The sequence below is a fragment of the Passer domesticus genome, chromosome 10, assembly GCF_036417665.1.
Source record: "Passer domesticus isolate bPasDom1 chromosome 10, bPasDom1.hap1, whole genome shotgun sequence".
NCBI lineage: Eukaryota > Metazoa > Chordata > Aves > Passeriformes > Passeridae > Passer > Passer domesticus.
The window spans coordinates 437576-459319 of NC_087483.1; the positions used below are offsets into that span (position 1 = coordinate 437576).

Below are 21744 nucleotides of genomic sequence, written 5' to 3' on the forward strand. Positions count from 1 at the left end.
GCGCCTCGGTGGGCTCGTGACAGCCGGCCACCCGCCTGTCTGTGGGCAGGCCCGGTGAGGAGCATCACTCGTGGTTGGGACTGAAGGGGCGGACGGATGCAGCACCGCCTCTCCCCCGTCGCATATTGCATGATCATGAGGCACCCGGCGCTAAATCATTGGTAGACGAGCTAATTCCGGGTCAGGGTTTGGTACGTAGCAGAGCAGCTCCCTTGCTGCAATCTATTGAGAATCAGCCCTTGACACAAGTTTAAAACCTTGAGTATCTCAAAGCATTAATGAGCCCCACTGAGTGTCAGTACAAAGCTCTCAAGGGACTCCTAAAAGCAGATAATTGGAGGCCATGATTGCACAAACCTCTCCCAGAGTCTGTATCAAAGGAGAAACACCAAGTACCACAAAATAACTGAAGTACCCTGAAGGATTAATAACCCCACTGAGTGTTGTTACTGACAAAGCCTCTCCAGGGACTAATTACAACAGATAATTGGAGGCCATGATTGCACAAACCTCTCACAGACTCCAAGGCAAAAGCCAAACCCACAGTCCTTTGAAGAACCTGCAGTCTCTGGGAGCATTCAGGAGCCCCCAGGGCCATTGCTGAGCAAGGCTCCCCAGGGACTCCTTCCAGCAGATCCTTGAGGCCACTGGGATGTGGGCTAGGGGGGATGCTGAGGGCAGGACAAGGGGCTGACAGTGCCCAGCCTGGCTGGAGCTGTGCCAGGAGGCCCCAGGGCCTCAGGACAAGGTGTCTCCTCCCAGCCCTTTGTGGCACAGACCCTGCTGTGCCCCAGGTCACCAAGACTTGGCTTCTCTTTGTCCCCACCTGCCATCAGTGCCTCCAGTTCTCTGCTCTGCCTGGGGCCTGGGGACACCTTCTCAGTTGTGTGCCTCAGTGGGACCCATTAAAAGTCCAAGAAACTTTGGAGTTGGATTCTGACGTGGAGTTCTGGAGAGGTTTCTTCAGCTCCCTCTCACAAAGAGATGCTCAGAGTCTCAGCACAAAGCCCCAGAAGGTCATTAAAGCCCTTGTGCTGTGTCTGTGCTGCTGAGTCGGGCTGGGCTCCTGGGACAGAGGCAGCTCCTGCTAAGCAAGCAGAGCTTCAAAAGCACATTTCTCTTGATGAGCAGCTCTTCTGCCAGCCCAGCAGGGCTGGAGCACTGCCTGCAGCCAGCCCCGGCACAGCCCAGAGGCACAGAGAGCTTGAATCAGTCAGGGCTGGGAAGGTGCTGAGAAGTGCCTGGGGCAGAATCACTGCCAGCCCTTGGCACAGGAACCTCTGGCTGCAGGACAATGCAGCTGCAGCTCCTGGAGCCCTGTGCTAAAGCTGGAACATCCCAATGCCTACAGACTCTGTGAGTACATCTCTGAGTATTTCTGCTGCAGGGGTGGTGAAATGCTCATGAAGCTCTGACATGCTGAGGGGTTCTGATCAGTCATCAAATATTTCCAAGACAAGGATTGTAATAAAAATGAGGAAATTTTTTAAGACTTTGTGTTCAGATTCCTACTACTGGAGAGTGCAAGAGAGTGGGGATGAATCCCTACTATTGGATTGTGGCATGGAGGGGGGATAAATATTAATGGATGATTATGAATTATTAGTTGTGAATTTTGACACGTGCTTGAAACATTTAAAGTGTTACTTTTAGTGACCAGCAGGCTCACAGGAGATCCCTATTGTACCTGCAGCCACTCTGACCATGGACAGCAGCAGCATCCCCTTTGCTGGACTCATCATGCTCAGTCTGAGCTGTCCTTTTTCCAAGCTGCAGCCAGTGCCCTGCAAAGAGACGGGGTTCTGTCAGGCCAAGGAGAGTGCGCAGAGATTTGGGGTCTGTGAGTGCTGGTAGGGAGGGATCAAGCACAGGGAAAGACATGCAGGAGGAAAATCTGCAGGAAACAGAGAGAAGATCAGGGAAGGAGAGAAAACAAAACCAAGCAATGCTGTGGCAGGGAGAGTTTAGAGATGTCCACAGGATCCCCTCCAGTGCAGCCCCTCCCTCTGAACAAGCCCCCTCCCTCCTGTCCCCCAGCCAAGCCTCTGCCCTCAGGGCCGGGGCTCCAAGGCGTGAAGCCCCTCCTGTGCAGGCAGAGCTGCAGCAGAGCCGTGGGGCAGCTCTGCAGCCCCGGGCCCAGTTCCCTCTGCAGAGCACAGGGCTGGGAGCAGCTGCCCGGCCCTGGGGGCTCTGGGAGGGGGCACAGCTAGCTCAGGGTGACGCTGTGCCCAGTGCCCGGCTCTGGGCAATGCTGTCAGTGCAGCCAGGCAAGGAGCTGCATCTCCCTTCATCCAATGCCAGCATAAGGACACTTGGGAGTCCCTCTGAGATTTCAGTCCAAGCTGGGAGCTTCAATCCAGGGTGCAAACCTGTCCTAGAGCATCTCTGAGTGATAAGATCCATGGAGAAAGACAGAGGTGTTCTGGCACTTGCAGTATTGCATTTTATTTAAATGGTATGCTCTGTCTCACCCCTCAAAATGTATGATATATCCCAAGCCTGTGGTCCTGCTCTGAACCATCATGTATCTCACAGAAAGAGAAAAAGACGAGAAAAAAATGCAGAGAAGCACACACACAGCTACCAACTACCAGATTCCAGCGGTGTTCAGATGGAAATGCCAAGAGGAGGTAGGGTCAAGATGTGTGCTTGCCTTGTGGTCAGCCTTCAATACCCCTTGGTCTTCCTCGGCCCTTTCCCCAGGTGGGACTTGGGCTCATTTGGTCACTCAGGAGCTGGGCTGGGGCTCCAGAGGTGGCTGTGGAGCATTGCCTGTGCTGTGCCAGGGACTGGCAGCCACTGCTGGGCTGGGATAGAGGCTCTGGGGGGATTGGGGTTGCAGGGCAGGGCAGTGCTGGGGTTCCAGGGCAGGGCAGGGCTGGACCTGCCCCTTCCTCCCCCACACATGAAATATTTTGAGCCAACAATCTCCTCCAGTCTGTCACAGTAGGGAATGTTGGAGGTGAAATCCCAAATTTGGCCATGGACACCTGGCTGAGAAGGACAGTCGTTTTCCATAGGAAGGAAAGCACAGAACCCCAGTGTTTGGAAGGCAGGTGAGAACCTCAGTAGGCCAAGGCCAGCCAGACTTGTCAGGAATGACAGATTTTGTCTGGGAGCAGACTTTGGATTTAGTGAATATTAGAGGTGGAATCCCAGTCTTAGCCATGGGTGCCTGGAGAAGAAGGACAGTTCTTTCCATAGTAAGGAAAGCATGGAACCTTCCCCAGTGTTTTGGGGACAGATGGGAAGTGACCCTTGTGAAACCGCTGCCAGCCACACTTGTCCTGGCAATACTCCTATGGGAGCAATCCCTAGATATAACAAATTTGATTATGACATTCCAATTGTGTCCATGGATGCCTGGAGGAAGAGGAGAGCTCTTTTCCATAGGAAGGAAAGCTCAGAGCTCCATTGTTTGAACAGCAGATGAGTAGAGACCCTCAACATGCCAAGGTCAGCTGTCAGGCAGCCCCTGAGAGGCCAAACCAGCCAGACCTTTTCCATGTTCCCTTGGTTCCATAGGGCCCTAAAGTGTTACAATGGCCCTTTGGTTTCATGGGTCCCTGCAGTGTCACAATGGTCTCTGTGGTTCCCCAGGCCCCACAATGACACATGACTCCTCTGTTCCACAAGCCCTGATGTGTCACAATGGACCTTTGGACCCTGGGGGTTTGTGGTGTCACAATAGTCTCCTTTGGCTCCACAGTGGCACAATGGACCACTGATGACACAAGGCCCCACAATGTCACAATGGACCTTTGGTTCCATGAGCCCTGCAGTGTCACAAAGGCCACTTGGTTTCACAAGGACCCAGAGTATCACAGTGATCCTCTTGTTTCTGTGGAGACACCCCAGGGTCACAATGGTCTCACTGGTTCCATGGGACCTCATAGTGTCACAATGGTCTCCATGATAACATGAGAACCCTCAGTGTCACAATGGCCCCTTGGTTCCATGACACCTCAAAATGTCATAATGGTCTCCACAGTTCCATAAGGCCCTGTGGTGTCACAAGGGACCCTTGGTTTGATGGGGCCACACAGTGTCACAATGATCCCTACATTCCATGGAGCCACACAGTGTCAGTACTGTCCCCTTGGTTCCATGAGGCTCAGCAATGTCACAGTGCTCTCCACGATCAACATCACAGTGCTCTCCATGATTCCATGAGACCCCCTCAGTGTCACAATGGTCCCTTGGTCTCACAGGGCCCCACAGTGTCACCATGGTCCCTTGGTTCCATGGGCCCTGTGCTGCTGCATTCCCCCTTCCCCTTCTCAGGCCGTCCTGCCAGCTCAGAAATGCTCCTTGGGCCTCGACCTTGGCCAACAGCCCCTGGGCTCAGCTCCTCTGCAGCTCAGCACAAACACTGTCTGCTCCAGGCTCTGCTGCTTCCCAAACAGCTCCTGGTTTCTGGAGGAGCAGCCCTGGGAACGGTTTGTGTTCCCTCAGTAGCACAACATCCCTGTTCTCACAGTGCCAAAGAAAGCTGTTGATGCCAAGTGCGGCCAGGATGAACCATTGCTGTGACTGCAGCCCCTCTCTTGGGCCCTACAAACAGCGCTGCAAAAGGAGCCCCTTGGAGCTCTCCTGGGCCAGTGACTCCCTCTGAGTGAGGCCTCTCCCAGCCAGGAACTCTCCTGTTTGCTGCACTCCAGGATCCCTGAACAACGAGGGAGCCTGGGCCGATCCCCCCACTCCTCCAGGCTCAACCCTTCACCCACTGGGGAGATGCCAAAGCATCCACAGGGAGCATTTCCTGTCCTCAGGGGAATTTCTCACAGGGGTGCCTTGCACTGACTCTTTGTGTCTGTGTGCACACAGGAGTGCCTGTGCTGGGGAAATGTGGCAGAAATGCTGCTCTCGGAGGGGTTGGACTGTCTTGGATAGCTGACTCAGTCAGGCCTGTAAGTCAGGTTAAGCCACGAGGTCTAAGCTAAATTAAATGTTGCTAAGAGTTGTTCTTTTGCTAAGTTGTTAAGTTTTAAGCTAAGTTAAATATTGTTGTTATTCCTTTGTTAAATTGCTAAGTCATATTTAAACTAACTTATAATGACCTATAAGTCATTATAAGTTAGGTAAAATACTGTTAAGTGCTGTTCTTTTGCTAAACTCTGATGTGTAAGGTATCAGTTGAGGTTAAGGTATAAGTTAAGTCCTGTTAACTTTGAGCTCTCTTAACCTTTTGGGCTGTATTCCTTTTATCCTTGTCCTCACTGTCCTTATGTCATGCACACACACACACACGCACACACACACACAGGGACTGTTCATGGTTCATTTCTGGTTTGACTGCCTGAATTTGATTTGGTTTTGTTGTTGCTTTGTTTCCTTGATGTGCCTGAAGTATCCAGTCAGGAGCAGAGTGACTCTTGCCAAGGAACTTTGTGGTGCTGTCACTTAATATTAAATCTGGTTGCTGCTGATCCCTTGCAGGGATTTTTTCAGCACTCTCAAGCCCTTGTTCCTAACAGGGTGAAGGAGTCCTGGCCCAGGCTCTGGCCATAGGGGACACTGCCAGGGGGTCCCTGTCCCCCTGTCCCACCCCCCATGGCCCCGGCCCCCCATCCCCGTGTCAGGCTCTGGGGTTGATCTCGTGGAACATCCTCTGGGGGAGGGGGAGGCTGCGGCACCGGGGGGGGGGACACCCAGGGGGACAGGGGACCCCGCTGTGCACGAGCAGTGTTGGACTGCTCTGGGGGAACTGTGAGAGGGGCTGGGGCAGAGTGACCTCCCCAGTGACCTCACACAGCCCCTGTGATGTCACACAGCCCCTGTGATGTCACAGAGTCAGGTCTATGATGTCACCCTGTTATGTTATACAGCAGTGCTGTGATGTTGTAGAAGACTGTGACGTCACAAAATCGCCCTGTGATGTCACAATATGTTCAGTGATGTCACAGCCTACTCTATGATGTTACACAGACACCTGGTGATGTCACAACCAATGCTCTGATGCCACAGAGCCACCCTCCATGATTGCAGAGTTTGCTCAATGGCCTCATATCCTATTTTGTGATGTCACAGCCAGTTCTGTGATGTCACAACTCCTTCAGTGGTGTCACAAAACCCTCAAGAACTCAGTTAGATTGAAACACTGAAGTTTCTTATACTTTGAAGAGATCCCTGTCAGGGACACAACTGAGAAAGTGTCCCCACCTTCCAGTCAGAGCAGAACACTGGAGGCAGTGATGACAGCTTCAGACAAGCAAGGGAAAGGTGTCTCTGGTGCTGAGCAAACCTGGATGTGTTTCAGGAATGCAAAGGCCCAAGGCCTGAGCCCCAGCCCCTGGCCAAGCACATCTTGTCCCTCCCTCATTGCTCAGGGCTCTTCCCGGGATGGGCACTGGGATGTGGGGATGTGCAATGGGCAGGACCATGGGGCAGCCCCTGCCAGGCTGCTGAGCAGGGACAAGGAGGCAATGAGGCCCCAGGCCTGCAAGGGTCACTTGTCTCCTCCTGCCTCATGCCCAGGGCCAGCAGCCACGGCCAAAGTGCTGCCCAAGGTGGCTCTGTCAGGGCTTTTCTTCTCCCAGGCAGCTTTAGGACACGCAACATGGAGAAGCCAGAGCACACTCTCAGCTTTGCACAGTCCCGCAGAAGAATCCTGTGTGTGAAGCAGCCTGGGAACAGGGTTTGGTGTCAGGGGAGGGGAACTCAGAGCCCTTTCCTGCCTTGTGGGCTGAGGCTATGAATTTCCAATGGCCCTGCAGCTGCCAAAGGGGCCTTTTTGGCTCAGCTGAGAACAGTTCTGCTGAGATCCTCTCCTAAACCTGCTTTTCCTGCAAATGTGCCCAATGAATCCTCATTTTTTGCAGCCCCAGGTGTTGTGTGAACACAGGTATGACAAGTGAAGAATGGAACAGCTCTTCTGGAGGGGAGTTATCTTTTTCTTGTTTTGGTTTTCTTTTTGTTTTCTTTTTTTGTTGTTTGTTTGTTTGATTTGGGGTTTTTGTTCCTTGGTTTTTTTTGGCTTGCTTTTTTGTTTTGGTTGGTTGTTTGTTTCCTTGGGTGATGGGCTTTTTTGTTTTCATATGGTTTTGTTTGATTTTTTGTCAGTTTTCTTTGACTTCTTGGGTTTTTTAAGCAACTCCCCCTGTCAGCTCTGGGCAGAGCTCTGTAACTGTGTCTGGCACTTGTCTGTGGCACTGTGCAGGTGGCCAGGGGGACCTTCCCTGAGCTGTGTGCAGAGGAATCCACATCAGCCCAGGCTGGGCTGGGCAGTGGCCGCTCAGTTCCATGGACTGGACGCGGCTCTGGACGCTTCCCTTGGAGCGTCTGCAGGGAGGGAACGCTGGGGCTGTCACTGCTGGGGTGTCACACACAGGGGAACGCTGGGGCTGTCACCGCTGGGGTGTCACAGACAGGGGAACGCTGGGGCTGCTCTGCTCCTGCCCTGTCCCCAACAGCTCTGCCAGTGCCTGGAGGGGACACAAAGGCTGAGCCAAAAGGTGACAGTTGCAGAAGGGGCTGAGCTGGCAGGGGCCTATTGGGATCACTGAGTCACAGAATCACAGAATTACTGGTTTGGAAGAGATCTTCAAGATCATTGAGTCCAACCCAGCCCTAACAGCATCTCAACTAAACCACGACACCGAATGCCACATCCTGCCTTTTATAAACACATCCAAAGATGATGACTCTACCACCTCCCAGGGCAAACCAATCCAATTCTTTATCACCCTTTCTGCAAAACCCTTTTTCCTAATATCCAACCTATATTTCTCTTGGTGCAGTTTAAGACTGTGTTCTCTGGTTCTGTCAGTAGTTGCCTGGAGTAAGAGATCAACTCCCACCTGACTACAACCACATTTCAGGAACCTGTAGAGAGTCATAAGGTCAACTCTGAGTCTCCTTTTATCCAGTCTAAACAACCCCAGCTCCCTCAGTCATTCCTCACAGGACTTGTGTTCCAAGACCCTCACCGACCTTGTTGCCCTTCTCTGGACATGCTCCAGCCCCTCCATGTCCTGCCTAAATTTGGGGACCCAGAACTGGACACAGCACTCGAGGTATGGTGCCAGTACAGGGGAAGAATGCCAAGTACACCAGTGCCAAGTACAGGGGAAGAATGACCTCCCTGCTGCTGCTGGCCACACCATTCCTGATCCAGGCCAGGAGCCATTGACCTTCTTGGCCACCAGGGCACACTGCTGCCTCATGTTCAGCCGGCTGTCAAGCAGTACCCCCACGTCCCTTTCTGCCTGGCCACTGTCCAGCCACAATGTCCCCAGCCTCTATCATTGCAGGGGGTTATTGAGACCAAAATGCAGGACTTGGGACGTGGAGTTATTAAACTTCATCTTATTGAACTCTGCCAATCCATCCAACCATTCCAGGTGTCCCTGCAGAGCCCTCCTACCCTCCAGCAGACGGACACATGCTCCCAGCTCAGTGTCATCTTCAGATTTACTAATGAAAGACTCAATCCCCTCATCCATGTCATCAATAAAAACAATTGAACAGCCCTGGCCCCAGCGCAGAGCCCTGAGGGACAGCACTGGTGCCTGGCTGCCAGCTGGATGCAGCAGTGCTCACCAGCACTCTCTGGGCCGGCCATGCAGCCAGTTCTGAACCCAGCACAGAGTGCTCCTGTCCCAGCCCTGGGCTGCAGCTTTTCCAGGAGTGTGCTGTGGGAGACAGTGCCAAAGGCCTTGCTGGAGTCCAAATAGACACATCCACAGCCTCTCCTGCATCCACCAGAAGGGTCACCTGGTCATAAAAGGAGACCAGCTTGGTCAAACTCGACCTACCCCTCCTGAACCCATGCTGGCTGGGTCTGATACCCTGGCCATGCTGGAAGTGCTGGCTGATGACACTCAGTATAAACTGTTCCATTTCCTCACTGGGTACTGAGGTCAGACTGACTGGCCTGTAATTACCTGGATCCTCCTTCCCACCCTTGTTGTGAATGGGAGTCACATTGGGCAGCTTCCAGTTATCTGGAACCTCAGCTGTGAGCCAGGACTCCTGGTAAATGATGGAGAGCAGCTTGGCAAGCTCATCTGCCAACTCCCTCATCGCCCTGGGATGAGGGATGGGATCCCATCTGGTCTCATGGATTTATGAATACCCAAGCAGCTCAGCAGTTCTTTGACTGCCTTCTCCTGGATAATGGGGGCCCATTCTGCTCCCTGATACCATCAACCAACCCAAGAGGGAAGTTTCCCTGAAGGCAAGTCATCTTCCCACTAAAGAGTGAGGCAAAAAAGGCATTAAGCACCTCTGTCTTCTCCTCAGCTGCAGTTACCAAATTCCCTCCTGCATCTAATAAAGAACAAGGTTGGTCTTACGCTTCCTTTTATCGTTAATATATTTGTAAAATCATTTTCTATTATTCTTTACTGAAGTCACTATTCTAAGTTCAAACTGAGCTTTGGCTTCCCTAATTTTCCTTCTTCATTCTCTCCCGAGAGACCTGACCCTGGTTCCGAAGAGGATTCCTCCTCCTTTTATTCTTAAGTTCCTTGAAAACCTCCTTGCCCATCCAGGCTGCACGTTTGCCTCTTCGCCTCATCTTTCAGCACACAGGGACAGTCTGTTCCTATGCCCTCAAGATCTCTGTTTTGAAGCACGTCCACTTTTCCTGAACACCTTTGCTTTTAAGGACTGCTTCCCAAGGAACTCTTTGAATAAACCTCCTAAATAGGCCACAGTCTGCCCTCTGAAAGTCCAGTATAAAAGTCTTGTTGATGTTCCTCCTGACTTCACCAGATACCAAGAACTCTGTAACTTCATGATCACTCTGCCCCAAGTGGCCGCCAACCACCACATCTCCCACCAGCCCATCTCTGCAAAAAACCAGATCTAACATAGTCCATCCCCTGGTTGGCCCACCCACCAGCTGTGACAAAAAGTTGTCCTCCACACACTCTAAAAATTTCCTGGACTGCCTCTTTTCAGTTTTATTAAGTTCCCAGCAAATGTCTAGCAAGTTGAAGTCACCTACAAGAACAAAGGCTGATGATCCAGAAACATTCTCTAGCTGCTTATAGAATGAGTTGTCTACCTCTTCTTCCTGGCTGGGTGGATGATAACAGACTCCCAGTAGGATGTCAGCCTTGTTGGCCTTCCCCCTAATTCTCACCCACAGGTATTCAACTCCATCCTCATTAGTTTCAATACCTGTGGTGTCCAAAGCCTCCCTAAGATAAAGGGCCACCCTTCCACCCCTTCTCCCTTTCCCATCTCTTCTGAAGAACTTGTAGCCATCCAGTGCAGTACTCTAGCCATGTGAGTCATCCCACCAAGTTTCTGTGATGGGAATTACATCACAGCTCTGCTGTTGGACCATGGCCTCCAGCTCTTCCTGTTTGTTACCCATGCTGTGTGCACTGGTATCCATGCACCTCAGCTGGGCTGCTGATTTCACCCCTAACTCAGGCTTACCACCCTTGGGCCTGCTTCCGGACAGCCCAGCTGCATCCCCTACCCCCTTCAGACCTAGTTTAAAGCCCTCTAAACAAGTTCTACCAGTTCATGAACTAAAAGCCGTAATGAGCAAAAGCCCTTAACAGAGAGATGGAGCCCATCTGGTTCCAGCAGGTGCTGTAAAAGTTGCCCCATGACCAAAGATTCCAAAATTCTGCTGATGCCACCAAACCTTGAGCCACTTGTTGATGATGTCAGCTCTCCTATGGCTTTCACAGTTTTTTTCAGAGACCAAAGGGACTGAGGAAAAGACTACCTGTGCCCTTGTCCTATTAACCACTTGTCCCAGTGCCCTAAAGTCCCTTTTAATTGCCTTGACACTCCTCTTTTCAGTCTCATCACTGCCAGCCTGGAGTATCAGCAGTGGCTAATAATGAGAGGGCTGAATCAGCCCAGGCAGTCTCTCAGTGATATCCCATACCCAAGCCCCAGGGAGGCAGCAGACCTCTCTGTAGTGTGGGTACAATCCACATTTGGGGCCCTCTGTTCCCCTCAGAAGGGAGTCACCCCCCCATGATTACACTTTTTTTCCTTTTTGATGTTAGAGGTTGTTATCCTCACAGATGAATCATAATTGGGAGGCTCACTGGGCAGATAATTTTCTTCTAAATCATCTGGCTGACTCTCCAGATCCAGGGGCTCATACCTGTTCTGAAGTGGCACCTGGCCTGGGAGTGGGGGTCAGGAGGAATTTTTATTATTACCTCCTTGAGTAGGTACCCATTCCCATTCCCCTTCATCTACCAGGTGCCCCTCTATTGCCTGACAGTGAGAGGCATAAAAGACAGTGGGAACCAAGGAGAGCATTGCTGCACTCCCAGACCTCATGGAACCAAGGATCCATTGTGACACTGTGGGGCCCAAGGATCCAAGGGACTTTGAGACACCAATGGGTTCCATGGAACCAAAGGAACATTGTGACACGGGGAGGCCTCATGGAATCATGGAGACCATGTGACACTCTGGGGCCTCAGGGAACTGTGGTGACAACAAGTTGGCCAGGAGTGTGGATCTACTGGAGGGTAGGAGGGCTCTGCAGAGGGCCCTGGACAGGCTGGATCCAGGGACCAAATCCAACAAGGTGAGATTTAACAAGTCCAAGTGCTGGGTTCTGCACTTTGGCCACAACAACCCCTGCAGCACTACAGGCTGGGGACAGAGTGGCTGGACAGCAGCCAGGCAGAAAGGGACCTGCAGGGACTGAGGGACAGCAGGCTGGACATGAGGCAGCAGTGTGCCCAGGTGACCAAGAAGGCCAATGACTCCTGAACTGGATCAGGAATGATGTGGCCAGCAGGAGCAGGGCAGTGATTCTTCCCGTGTGCTGGGCACTGGTTGGGCAGCACCTTGAGTGCTGTGTCCAGTTCTGGGCCCCCAATTTAGGAAGGACATGGAGGAGCTGGAGCGTGTCCAGAGAAGGGCAGCAAGGCTGGTGAGGGGTCTGGAGTACAATTGCTGTGAGGAGTGGCTGAGGGAGCTGGGGTTGTTTATCCTGGAGAAGAGGAGGCTCAGGGGAGACAAGGCGGTGTCAGGGCACAGATGGACTTGATGATCTCCAAGGACTTCTCCAACCTTGCTGATTCTGGGATTCTCTGAAACCACCCTTGAAGCAGTTGCAGGATGAGCCCTGGGCCTCCTCCTCAGAAGCTCCAGCAGCCCAGGTCCCTCAGCTTCTCCTCCCAGCCCCAAAGCCCATCCTGTCAGTCCTGCAGAGCCTCTGCAGCTCCTCCTCATTGCCCAGAACAGGGAGCTCCACAGGCAGACACAGCAGCCCAGATGTGCCCCCCTGGCCTGGGCTGCCTCTGGCAAGGGAGCAGCACCAGGCACTGCAGGAGCCTGAAGACAATTCCTGCAGCACTTGGAGGATGATACTGCTCCCAAGGGACGTTCCCATGGTGCCAAGTCAGGAACTGGAATGGGGAGTGGGGCCAGAGAGGAAAGGGCAAACAGGGATGGGCTGTTTGCAGGGGAGGGAACAGGGGTGGCAAAAGGAAGAAATCTGTGGCAGGAAGAGTGAAGAAAGCAAAGGGTAACCAAAGGAAATGCTTGTGGCAGTTTGGGGGTGGCTGCCAGGCAGCCCTGGCTCTGAGCAACAGCGTCTGCAGTGGCACAGGAAACTCCCAGCTCAAGGGAACAAACTTTCTGGCTGACTGCAGAGGCCAGGACAAAGCTGAGTGGTTTCCCTGGTGTCCCCCAGCCCTTGCTGGCCCCAGGGGCTGATGGCATTTGTGCTCCCTCAGGTTCATGTCCCCACAGCAGCAGCATGGGGGTGCTCCTGCCTGCTCTGTGCAATGCAAACAGGGGCTCCTGAGCCAGTGCTGCCGTGGCTGTGCCTGCAAGGATGCGGCACCTCTGTGAGCTGGGGGAGAGGCCAGGGCTGCAGAGGGGGGATGTTGTTGGCAGCTCCATCAGGACGCTCTGGGACGCTGCCCTGGGCTGTGCAGCGCCCTGGGGATGGATCACCCCCTGCTCTGCTGCTCCTTCCCGTCTCCCCCAGGGCCCTTGCAGAGCCCCAGCCATGCTGTTTGCCCCCAGCCTGCCCACGGCCATCCTGGAGCTGCTCAGCCTGGGGCTTTTCTGTGCTGAGCATTGGGCTGGCCGTGTTCTTGAGAGACCCTGGGCAAGGAGCCTGGAGCCCCCAGGGCCTGGCCTGAGGCGTCAGCGCTGCCCCAGCAGTGCCCATGGCCTGTCCCTGCTGCAGCCCCGGCACTGCCACCCCCAGGACTGTGCCTGGCCCCGAGAGCACTCAGGCCCCGCAGCAACACCAGGGCCACCAGGGCAGCGGGGCAGGGCCATGGCAGCAGCACTGGCAACACCAAGTGCTGCTGCTGCTGGGCACAGCTGCTGTGCCAGCACTGATCTGCCCCAGCTCTGCACACAGACATTGCTGCTGCAGTTCCAGAGAAGGCAACAAAAGGGCATCTCTGCAGGAAACTTTGCTGGGAGATCCTTTAGTTTGTTTCAAGCCACTGAGAGCGGAGCCCCTCATTGATACACTCTGTGGCCACAGGGAAGGTGGAGAGAAACAAAATGAGAAGTAGCACAGACAATGGCATTTCTTTGTGGACAATATGAAAAAAAGTAAAAGAAAGAAAACCTTTAAAATTAAACCAGCAAGAAGTATCAAATATTACTTTTATTACAAGTGATTTGCAGAAATTGGCCTGCACTTGAATATTTCTGGAACCATCCGGTCATCAGTCTCCACACTGCAGCCTTGAGCTCCTGGCTCCTCAGGCTGTAGATGAGGGGAATAAGAGCTGGAGGCAACGAGTACAGAACTGACAGTACCAGATCCATGGGTGGGGAGGAGATGGAATGGGGCTTCATGTAGGAAAATATACCAGTGCTGAAGAACAGGGAGACTGCAGCCAGGTGAGAGAGGCAGGTGAAAAGGCTTTGTGCTGTCCCTGCTCAGAGGGGATCCTCAGCACAGCCCTGAAGATCTGCACATAGGAGAAAACAATGAACACAAAACAGCTGGAAGTTAAACACACAGTAACAGAAAGATGCCAAAGTTCCCTGAGGGAGGATTTGGAGCAGGAGAGCCTGAGGATCTGGGGGATTTCACAGAAGAAGTGGCACAGGGCATTGCCATGGCACAGGAGCAGAGAAAATGTATTGGCTGTGTGCATGAGAGCAGTGAGAAAGCCAGAGGTCCAGGCAGCTGCTGCCATGTGGGCACAAGTTCTGCTGCCCAGGAGGGTCCCGTAGTGCAGGGCTTTGCAGATGGACATGGAGCAGTCGTAGCACATGATGGTCAGGAGGGAAAACTCTGCTGAGAAGAAGAACATAATTAAAAAGATCTGTGCAGCACATCCTTTGTGGGAGATGTTCCTGGTGTCTCAGAGGGAATTGTGCATGTCTTTGGGGACAGTGGTGCAGATGGAGCCCAGGTCACTGAGGACCAGGTTGAGCAGGAAGAAGAACATGGGCATGTGCAGGTGGTGGCCGCAGGCTGCAGCGCTGATGATGAGGCCGTTGCCCAGGAGGGCAGCCAGGGAGATGCCCAGCAAGAGGCAGAAGTGCAGGAGCTGCAGCTGCCACGTGTCTGCCCATGCCAGCAGGAGGAAGTGGCTGATGGAGCTGCTGTTGGACATTTGTGGTGCCTTGGCGTGGGGATCTGTATAAAATGTAATCATGAAGTAGTTAAGGTTTGGAGAGGACTCTAAATATCCTAGCACAGCTTGGGGGCACTTTTCCCCCACTGCCTGCCCAGTGCTCTGCTGCCTGGAGCTGTCTCTGCCAGCAGCTGCTTCCCTGTGCCCAGGGCTGGGCCCTGCCAGTGCTGCCAGAGCCCAGCCCAGCTCTGGGGGCTCAGCTCTGCTTTGCAGACCTCTCCCAGCTCTGGCACTGCCGAGGGGCAGCTCTGGCTCTGCAGGCTCTGATGGCAATATCAGAGCAACCCTGAGGATGGTGGAAAAGCAACACTGATGCTGCCTGTGAGGTGCCCTGTGCTGATTCCTGTCACTGAATGTTTTAGTAAGATCTGAGAAAAATATTTTTATTTTTTCCCAAACTTAACTGAGAGATTAATGTCTGTGGGAAGTTTCCTATCCAGACAACCCCTACCACTAGATTAAAAAAGCAGGATTTTTCGTTCTATGCAGCCCCTTCCTTGCTCTGCTCCCTTTATCATCTAACTGTAAATGTTCTGCAGTTAAATGCCATTTTTGGAGCAGTCCTGAACAGTGCAGCATCCTCACCACCCCGGGAGAACAATTGCAAGCCTTACCAGCTGTCTCCTTCCACTCAGATCTTGTGCCCCAGTGCTGGGAGCAGCTGCCAGGGCTGGCTGAGAGCTGTCCCTGGCAGGCAGCAGAGTCCCTGCCCCAGCACAGCACCCTGGGCTGCAGGAGCCTGCTCTGCAGGACAGCCCTGGGCACCCCTGGCTGCTCTGCACAAGAGAGAATCTGAGAATGTACTCACAGAGTCTGCAGGCATTGGGATGTTCCAGCTTTAGGAGATGGCTCCAGGAGCTGCAGCTGCATTGTCCTGCAGCCAGAGGTTCCTGTGCCAAGGGCTGGCAGTGATTCTGCCCCAGGCACTTCTCAGCACCTTCCCAGCCCTGACTGATTGAAGCTCTCTGTGCCTCTGGGCTGTGCCCGGGCTGGCTGCAGGCAGTGCCCCAGCCCTGCTGGGCTGGCAGAAGAGCTGCTCCTCAAGAGAAATGTGCTTTTGAAGCTCTTCTTGCTGACCAGGAGCTGCCTCTGTGCCAGGAGCTCAGCTCAGCTCAGCAGCACAGACACAGAACAAGGACTTGAATGACCCTCTGGGGCTTTGTGCTCAGGCCCTGAACATCAGTCCCTGAGAGGCAGCTGCAGAAACCTCTCCAGAACTCCAAGTTAGAATCCAACTCCAAAGTTTCTTGGTCTTTTAATGGGTCCCACTGAGGCACACAACTGAGAAAGTGTCCCCAGGCCCCAGGCAGAGCAGAGAACTGGAGGCAGTGATGACAGGTGGGAGCAAAGAGAAGCCAAGTCTTGGTGACCTGGGGCACAGCAGCAGGGTCTGTGCCACCAAGGGCTGGGAGGAGACACCTTGTCCTGAGGCCCTGGGGCCTCCTGGCACAGCTCCAGCCAGGCTGGGCACTGTCAGCCCCTTGTCCTGCCCTCAGCATCCCCCCCATAGCCCACATCCCAGTGGCCTCAAGGATCTGCTGGAAGGAGTCCCTGGGGAGCCTTGCTCAGCAATGGCCCTGGGGGCTCCTGAATGCTCCCAGGGACTGCAGGTTTTTCAAAGGACTGTGGGTTTGGCTTTTGTCTTGGAGTCTCTGAGAGTTTTGTGCAATCATGGCCTCCAATTATCTGTTGTAATTAGTCCCTGGAGAGGCTTTGTCAGTAACAGCATCCAGTGGGGCTCATTAATGCTTCAAGGTACTTCAGTTATTTTAAGGTACTTGGTGCTTCCCTTTTGATACAGACTCTGGGAGAGGTTTGTGCAATCATGGCCCCAATTATCTGCTTTAATGAGTCCCTTGAGAGCTTTGTACTGACATTCCTTGCGGCTCATTAGTGGTTTGAAATGCTCAAGGTTTTTAAGGTTCTTTGGATTTTCTGTTCCACACTGAGTCTCTGAGAAGCTTTTTGTGCCATCCTGGCCTCCAATTCTCTCCTCTATGGAGTCCATTAAGAGCTTGTGTTGGGGGTGGACCTCAGTGGGACCCATTCATGCTTTGAGACACTTTGGGTGTTTCCTCTGGCTTGGACTCCTGGAAAGGTTTGTGCACTCTCCTCTCAGACCCTGAGGTTCCAGGGCTCATCTCCAAATTCATCATGGGGCTCATTAGGATCAGGCAAGTTCTGACAAACCATGGCTCTGCCTTGATTTCCCTTTGTTCTCATGCAGTTCATCAGGAATGTTTCTGTAGTGTTTTTTCTCTCCAATTTGAGATTTCTTGGCCAATGCATCAATTAGCGTGGTGGGCTCAATGTTGGCCAATTACCAGTGCACTCACTAGAATATTCTTACTCATTTCCTGCTGTGAGACAGGATTAGGAGAAAGGCAAAGTTGGCTCAAAACTTTAAAAGGGTATAAAGAAAGGTTTATTAATACTAACTAAAAGAAAGTGTAATAAGAATCAGAACAAAACTTTTGGAACACTTTTCTTTCCCTACAACCTTTTCTTTCTTACTGACAATGTAAAGAGACAAAACCTAATATTTTCAGTTTACCTTCTCTAGAGTAGTCTTCCTTCAGTTCATGTAGGGAGAGGAGTCTCTCTTTCTTGCTATGGAGACTTCTCCATAAGAAAAGAGTTCTCTTGTGGCTCTCAATTTCCATTAATAGCAGCCACCTGGAAAATCTGCAATCATGAAGTCCCTCCCATTTTTTGACAGCTTTTCCCACAGTTGTGTTTATGGGCCATGTCAACTAATGGGGTATTAGTTTAAAGATTAGCTGTTTAAGAGCAAATGTTCTCTTCATCTATTTCTGAAATCATCTTCATCTCTGAGAACAGTGGTTTTCTTCTTCTCCCTATGAGGGCACAGGGTCTCATCACTCTGCTCTGTCTGTTCAAACTTCACATGGGAACACAGCTACTTCAACATTTGCTTACTTTACCATGGAGGTCTTTCCTGAACAAGTCATCTTCCCATCATTTTCAATGTGTTATAGGGAAAAAGAGAGTCTGATGTATCAATTACATCCTTCTCTATAGCTTCACAAGAGGATTTCAGTCCCAAGGTTATGGCATTTCCTCATCCCTCCCATCCGGGACTCAACGTCCCCTTCACTGACCTCGGTGTCTTCATGTTGCTTCTCTGTGTGCCTGCACTTTGTCCTTTTCTCTTACTCGAGGGAGGATGGAAGCACTGAAAGAGTTAATATCTCACCCAGGACCTGCAGATGGTTCCGTGACCCCGGCCGGGCTCGGTCCTTGCGGCCAGAGCTGTTTTACCATGGAGGTTTCTGCAGCGGCTGCGCTGGGGCTGTGTCAGGATGGGCCAGGATCTCAGCAGCCAGGCCAGAACACAGCAGCAGCACGGCCGGGGCCCATGGCTTCTCCTCCCCCTGCCCGGGGCTTGCGGGTGAACCCCAAGGGTGGCAGAATCTTGGTGGAGCCGGCCCGGCCCGGGGCTGCTCCTGGGGCCCGGCGGATCCTGGCTGGGCCCAGGCTGGCGGCGGGGCAGGGCTCGGTAGCGCCCAGGTGTTGGAAACCGCAGCCATGGCCCGGCCCGGCCTCGGCCCCGCGGCCTCCCCTGCCCTGCCCGGCAGCTGATGGGGCCTGGGGGGCTCCCTGGGAAGGGGCCCGGCCCCACGGCAGGAGCCGTCCGGCCCAGCCCAGCTGAGACAGGGGCTGGGCCAGCCTTGTTACCTCTTTGCCAGACAGAAGGGAAAGAGACCCTCCCAGGCTTTCTCGTCTTTAACGTGTGTCTTCACAGAGCCGTGTACAGCTTCCTTAGTGGTTTAACAGATTGTCAATTCTCAAAGCTAATTACTGATTGGGTGTTTTTGACAGACATGGAGGAAACTGCTAGCAGCTTCTTTTCGGACATCCCTTCCATGATGCAATACCACCACAACAGCACAGAGCACAGAGCTCCTTTGTCCATATGTAGTGGTCATGGGCCCAAGGTTTCAGAACCCCTCCTTGGGAGATCTCCGGGCCCTCTCCAAGGTGTTTTCAAACGGAAACATTCAGCTCATGGTCTAAGAAAATCACCAGAGGGCAGGGCCAGCCTGACCTGTCTGTTCTGGTTACTTTTGTCTGGGAGCAATCTTTGCATATACAGAATTTGGGAGGCCAAATTCTAATTTTGGCCATGGGCCGTGGGCATGAAAATGGGTTCTTTTCCTAAGGAATGAAGGAACAGAGCTCCATTGTTTCAGGGGCAGATGAGAGCTGACCACCACAGGCCAAGGCCAGCCAGAGCTGGCAGGTTTTTTTTCTGAGAGATGCCCTTGCATATTGGAAAATTTTTTAGGGAAAGTATCAGTTTTGCCAATGGGCATCTGAAAAGAGGGATGGTTCTTTTCATAGCAAGGAAAGCATGGAGCCCCAGTGCTCCAGGAGCTGATGAGAGGCAGCCCTTGACATCCCAAGATCAGCCAGACCTATCAGGTGGCCCCTGGGAGGCCAAGCCAGCCAGACCTGCTCCATGTTCCCTTGGTTGGATGGGGCCCTGATGTGTCATAATGTCCCCTTGGTGACACGAGGTCATGAAGGGTGCTCATGATCTCCATGGTTCCATCAGGTCCCACAGAGTCATAATGATCTCTGGGTTGCATGAAGCCCTGCTGTGTCACCACAGCCCCTTGGTTCCATGGGCTCCAGTGGTGCCACAATGATCCCCTTGGTTTCGTGAGGTCCCCACAGTGTCCCAGTGATCTCCATGGGAAGGAAAGAACCGACCCCCAGTGTTGCAGGGGCAGTCACCAGAGGCCAAGGCTTGATGGGACTGGCAGATTTTGCCTGGAAGCAACCCTTGGATATACAGAATTTTAGAGGTGGAATCCCAGTTTCAGACATGGACACCTGGGGGAGAAGCACAGTTGTTTTCCATAGGAAGGAAAGCACAGAACAGAGGTGTTTCCAGGGCAGATGAAAGGCAGCCATCAGAGGTCTAGGACAGCCAGACCTCTCTGTCCTGGTAGCTTTTGTCTGAAAGCAACCCTTGGATATAGCAAATTTGGGAGGTGGAATCCAAATTTAGGCCATTTCTCTGTAGATAAGAAGGATGGTTCTTTTCCATGGGAAGGAAAGCACAGAGCCCAAGAGTTTCAAAGGCAGAAGAGGAGAGAGGTGGCTCTCGGGAGGCCAAGCCAGCCAGACCTGTTTGTCCTGGCAGCTTTTGTCATGGAGGAATCCTTGGATATATGGAATTTGGGAGGAAGAATCTCAATTTTGTCCACGGGCACCTTGAGAAGAAGGATGGTACTTTTCCATTGGAAGGAAATCACCAACCCAATGTGTTTGGTAAGCAGGTGAGAGGCAGCCCCCAAGAGGCCAAGGGCAGCCAGACCTGTCTGTCCTGGCATCTTTCATTGGGGGAAAATCCTTGGATGTATGGAGCTCTTGAGATGGAATCCCAGATTTGACCATGGGCACCTGGTCAAGATGAATGGGGGTTTTTTTGTACTGGAAAAAAAGTGTGAAGTCCAAGTGTTCTGGAAGAAGATGAGATGTGGCCACCCTTAGGCCAAGCCAGTCAGACCTGTCTCTGCTGGCACCTTTTGTCTAGGGGCTACCCTTGGCCATAGGGCACTTTGGATGTGGAATCTCAATTTTGGCCGTGGGCACCTGGACAGGAAGAAGAGTTCTTTTCCTTATGAAGGAAAGCACAAAGCCCCAGTGTTTTAGAGGCAGATGAGTAGCAGCCCTCAGGAAGCCAAGGCCAGCCACACTTGTCAGTCCTGGCAGCTTTTGTCTGGGAGTTATCCTTGGATATAGGGAATGCTGGAGGCAGATGCCCAATTTTAGCCATGGGTGCCTGGTCGAGATGGATTTTTTTCCCATAAGAAAAAAAATCACATGGTCCCAGTGTTTCAAAGGCAGATGAGAGGTGGTTCCTGGATGGCCAAGGCAGCCAGAGCTGTCACTCCTGGCAGATTTCATCTGGGAACAATCTTTGCATATAAGGAAATTTGGAGGAGGAATCCCAGTTTTGACAATGGGCCCCTGGAGGACAAGGACAGTTCTCTCCCATAGGAAGGAAAGCCCAGAGCCCCAGTGCTTCAGGGACAGATGAGAAAGCAGCCCTCGACATGCCAAGGTCAGCTGGACCTGTCAGGTGATCCCCAGGAGGCCCAGCCAGCCAGACCTGTTCCCTGTTCCCTTGGTTTTGTGGGACCCCACAGTGTCCCAATGGTCTCCTTGGTCCCCTTCCTTCTGCAGTGTCACAATGGCCCCGTGCTTCCATGAGACCTTGCAATGTCACAATGGCTTCATGCTCCCACAAAGCCCTGATGTGTCACCAGGGCCCCTCGGCTCCATGTGCCCTCACTGTGTCACAATGCCTCCTCCATGACACTGGGCTCCACAAAGTCACCATGGACCCTTGGCTCCTTGGGGCCTCTGAGTTTCACAAAGGAGACAGTCCTGGATTGCCAAACAGATTGTATTCTCTTTGCCATCTGTATGGCAGTTGTCTTCTGTTAAGTGGGTAGTTTTCCTTATCTCTTCCACACCCACTCCTTCCTCAGGGCAGACATCTGCTGATAACAGGCTATTGAATGTCACTGCATGACTGATAAGAACTACAGCATCCCATTGTGAGATGATCTGCCCAGAGGGGAGAACCAAGCATTCCTACCAGATATAATCTTAAAAATTCTGGAACACCAACATGGCTTTCTCCACTGGATTTCCCAGAGGAACAGCTGCTGCCTCTTCCACTGGATCTTCAGAGGAAGACTACACCTTTCTACAGGATCCCTGCTCAAACAGAACCGCACCTGACACTCCAGGAGGAGTGCAGCCATATTTCCAATTGGACTGCTACCAACACCGTGACCAGCAGGGTGTCAGGTTGTGTTCTGACTCTGTCAGTGTTGTCTTGCTTTACTGCATTGTTTATTTTATCTTTTTATTTGTTTCCCTAATAAAGAACTGTTATTCCTGCTCCCATATATTTTCCTGAGAGCCCCTTAATTTCAAATTTATAACAATTCAGAGGGAGGGAGTTTACATTTTACATTTTAGGAGAGGCTCCTGCCTTCCTTAGCAGACACCTGTCTTTTCAAACCAACACAGGGAGTGACATCAATCTCTGCTTAATAACTGGTTTTACTTTAACACAGTTACTTTGAAATCACTTCCTAGTATATTATATAATATGATATATGAAAATATAATATGATATAAT

The 21744-nt window shown here is 52.3% G+C and overlaps 1 long non-coding RNA gene across 1 annotated transcript; it reads left to right on the forward strand.

Annotated features, from left to right (window-relative positions):
* The first annotated feature begins 11127 nt into the window (after nucleotides 1-11127).
* Nucleotides 11128-21508, forward strand: LOC135309369 (uncharacterized). The gene is made up of 2 exons (XR_010369644.1): nucleotides 11128-11515; nucleotides 21252-21508. It is a non-coding gene; the product is annotated as an uncharacterized LOC135309369 (long non-coding RNA).
* Nucleotides 21509-21744: the final 236 nt, after the last annotated feature.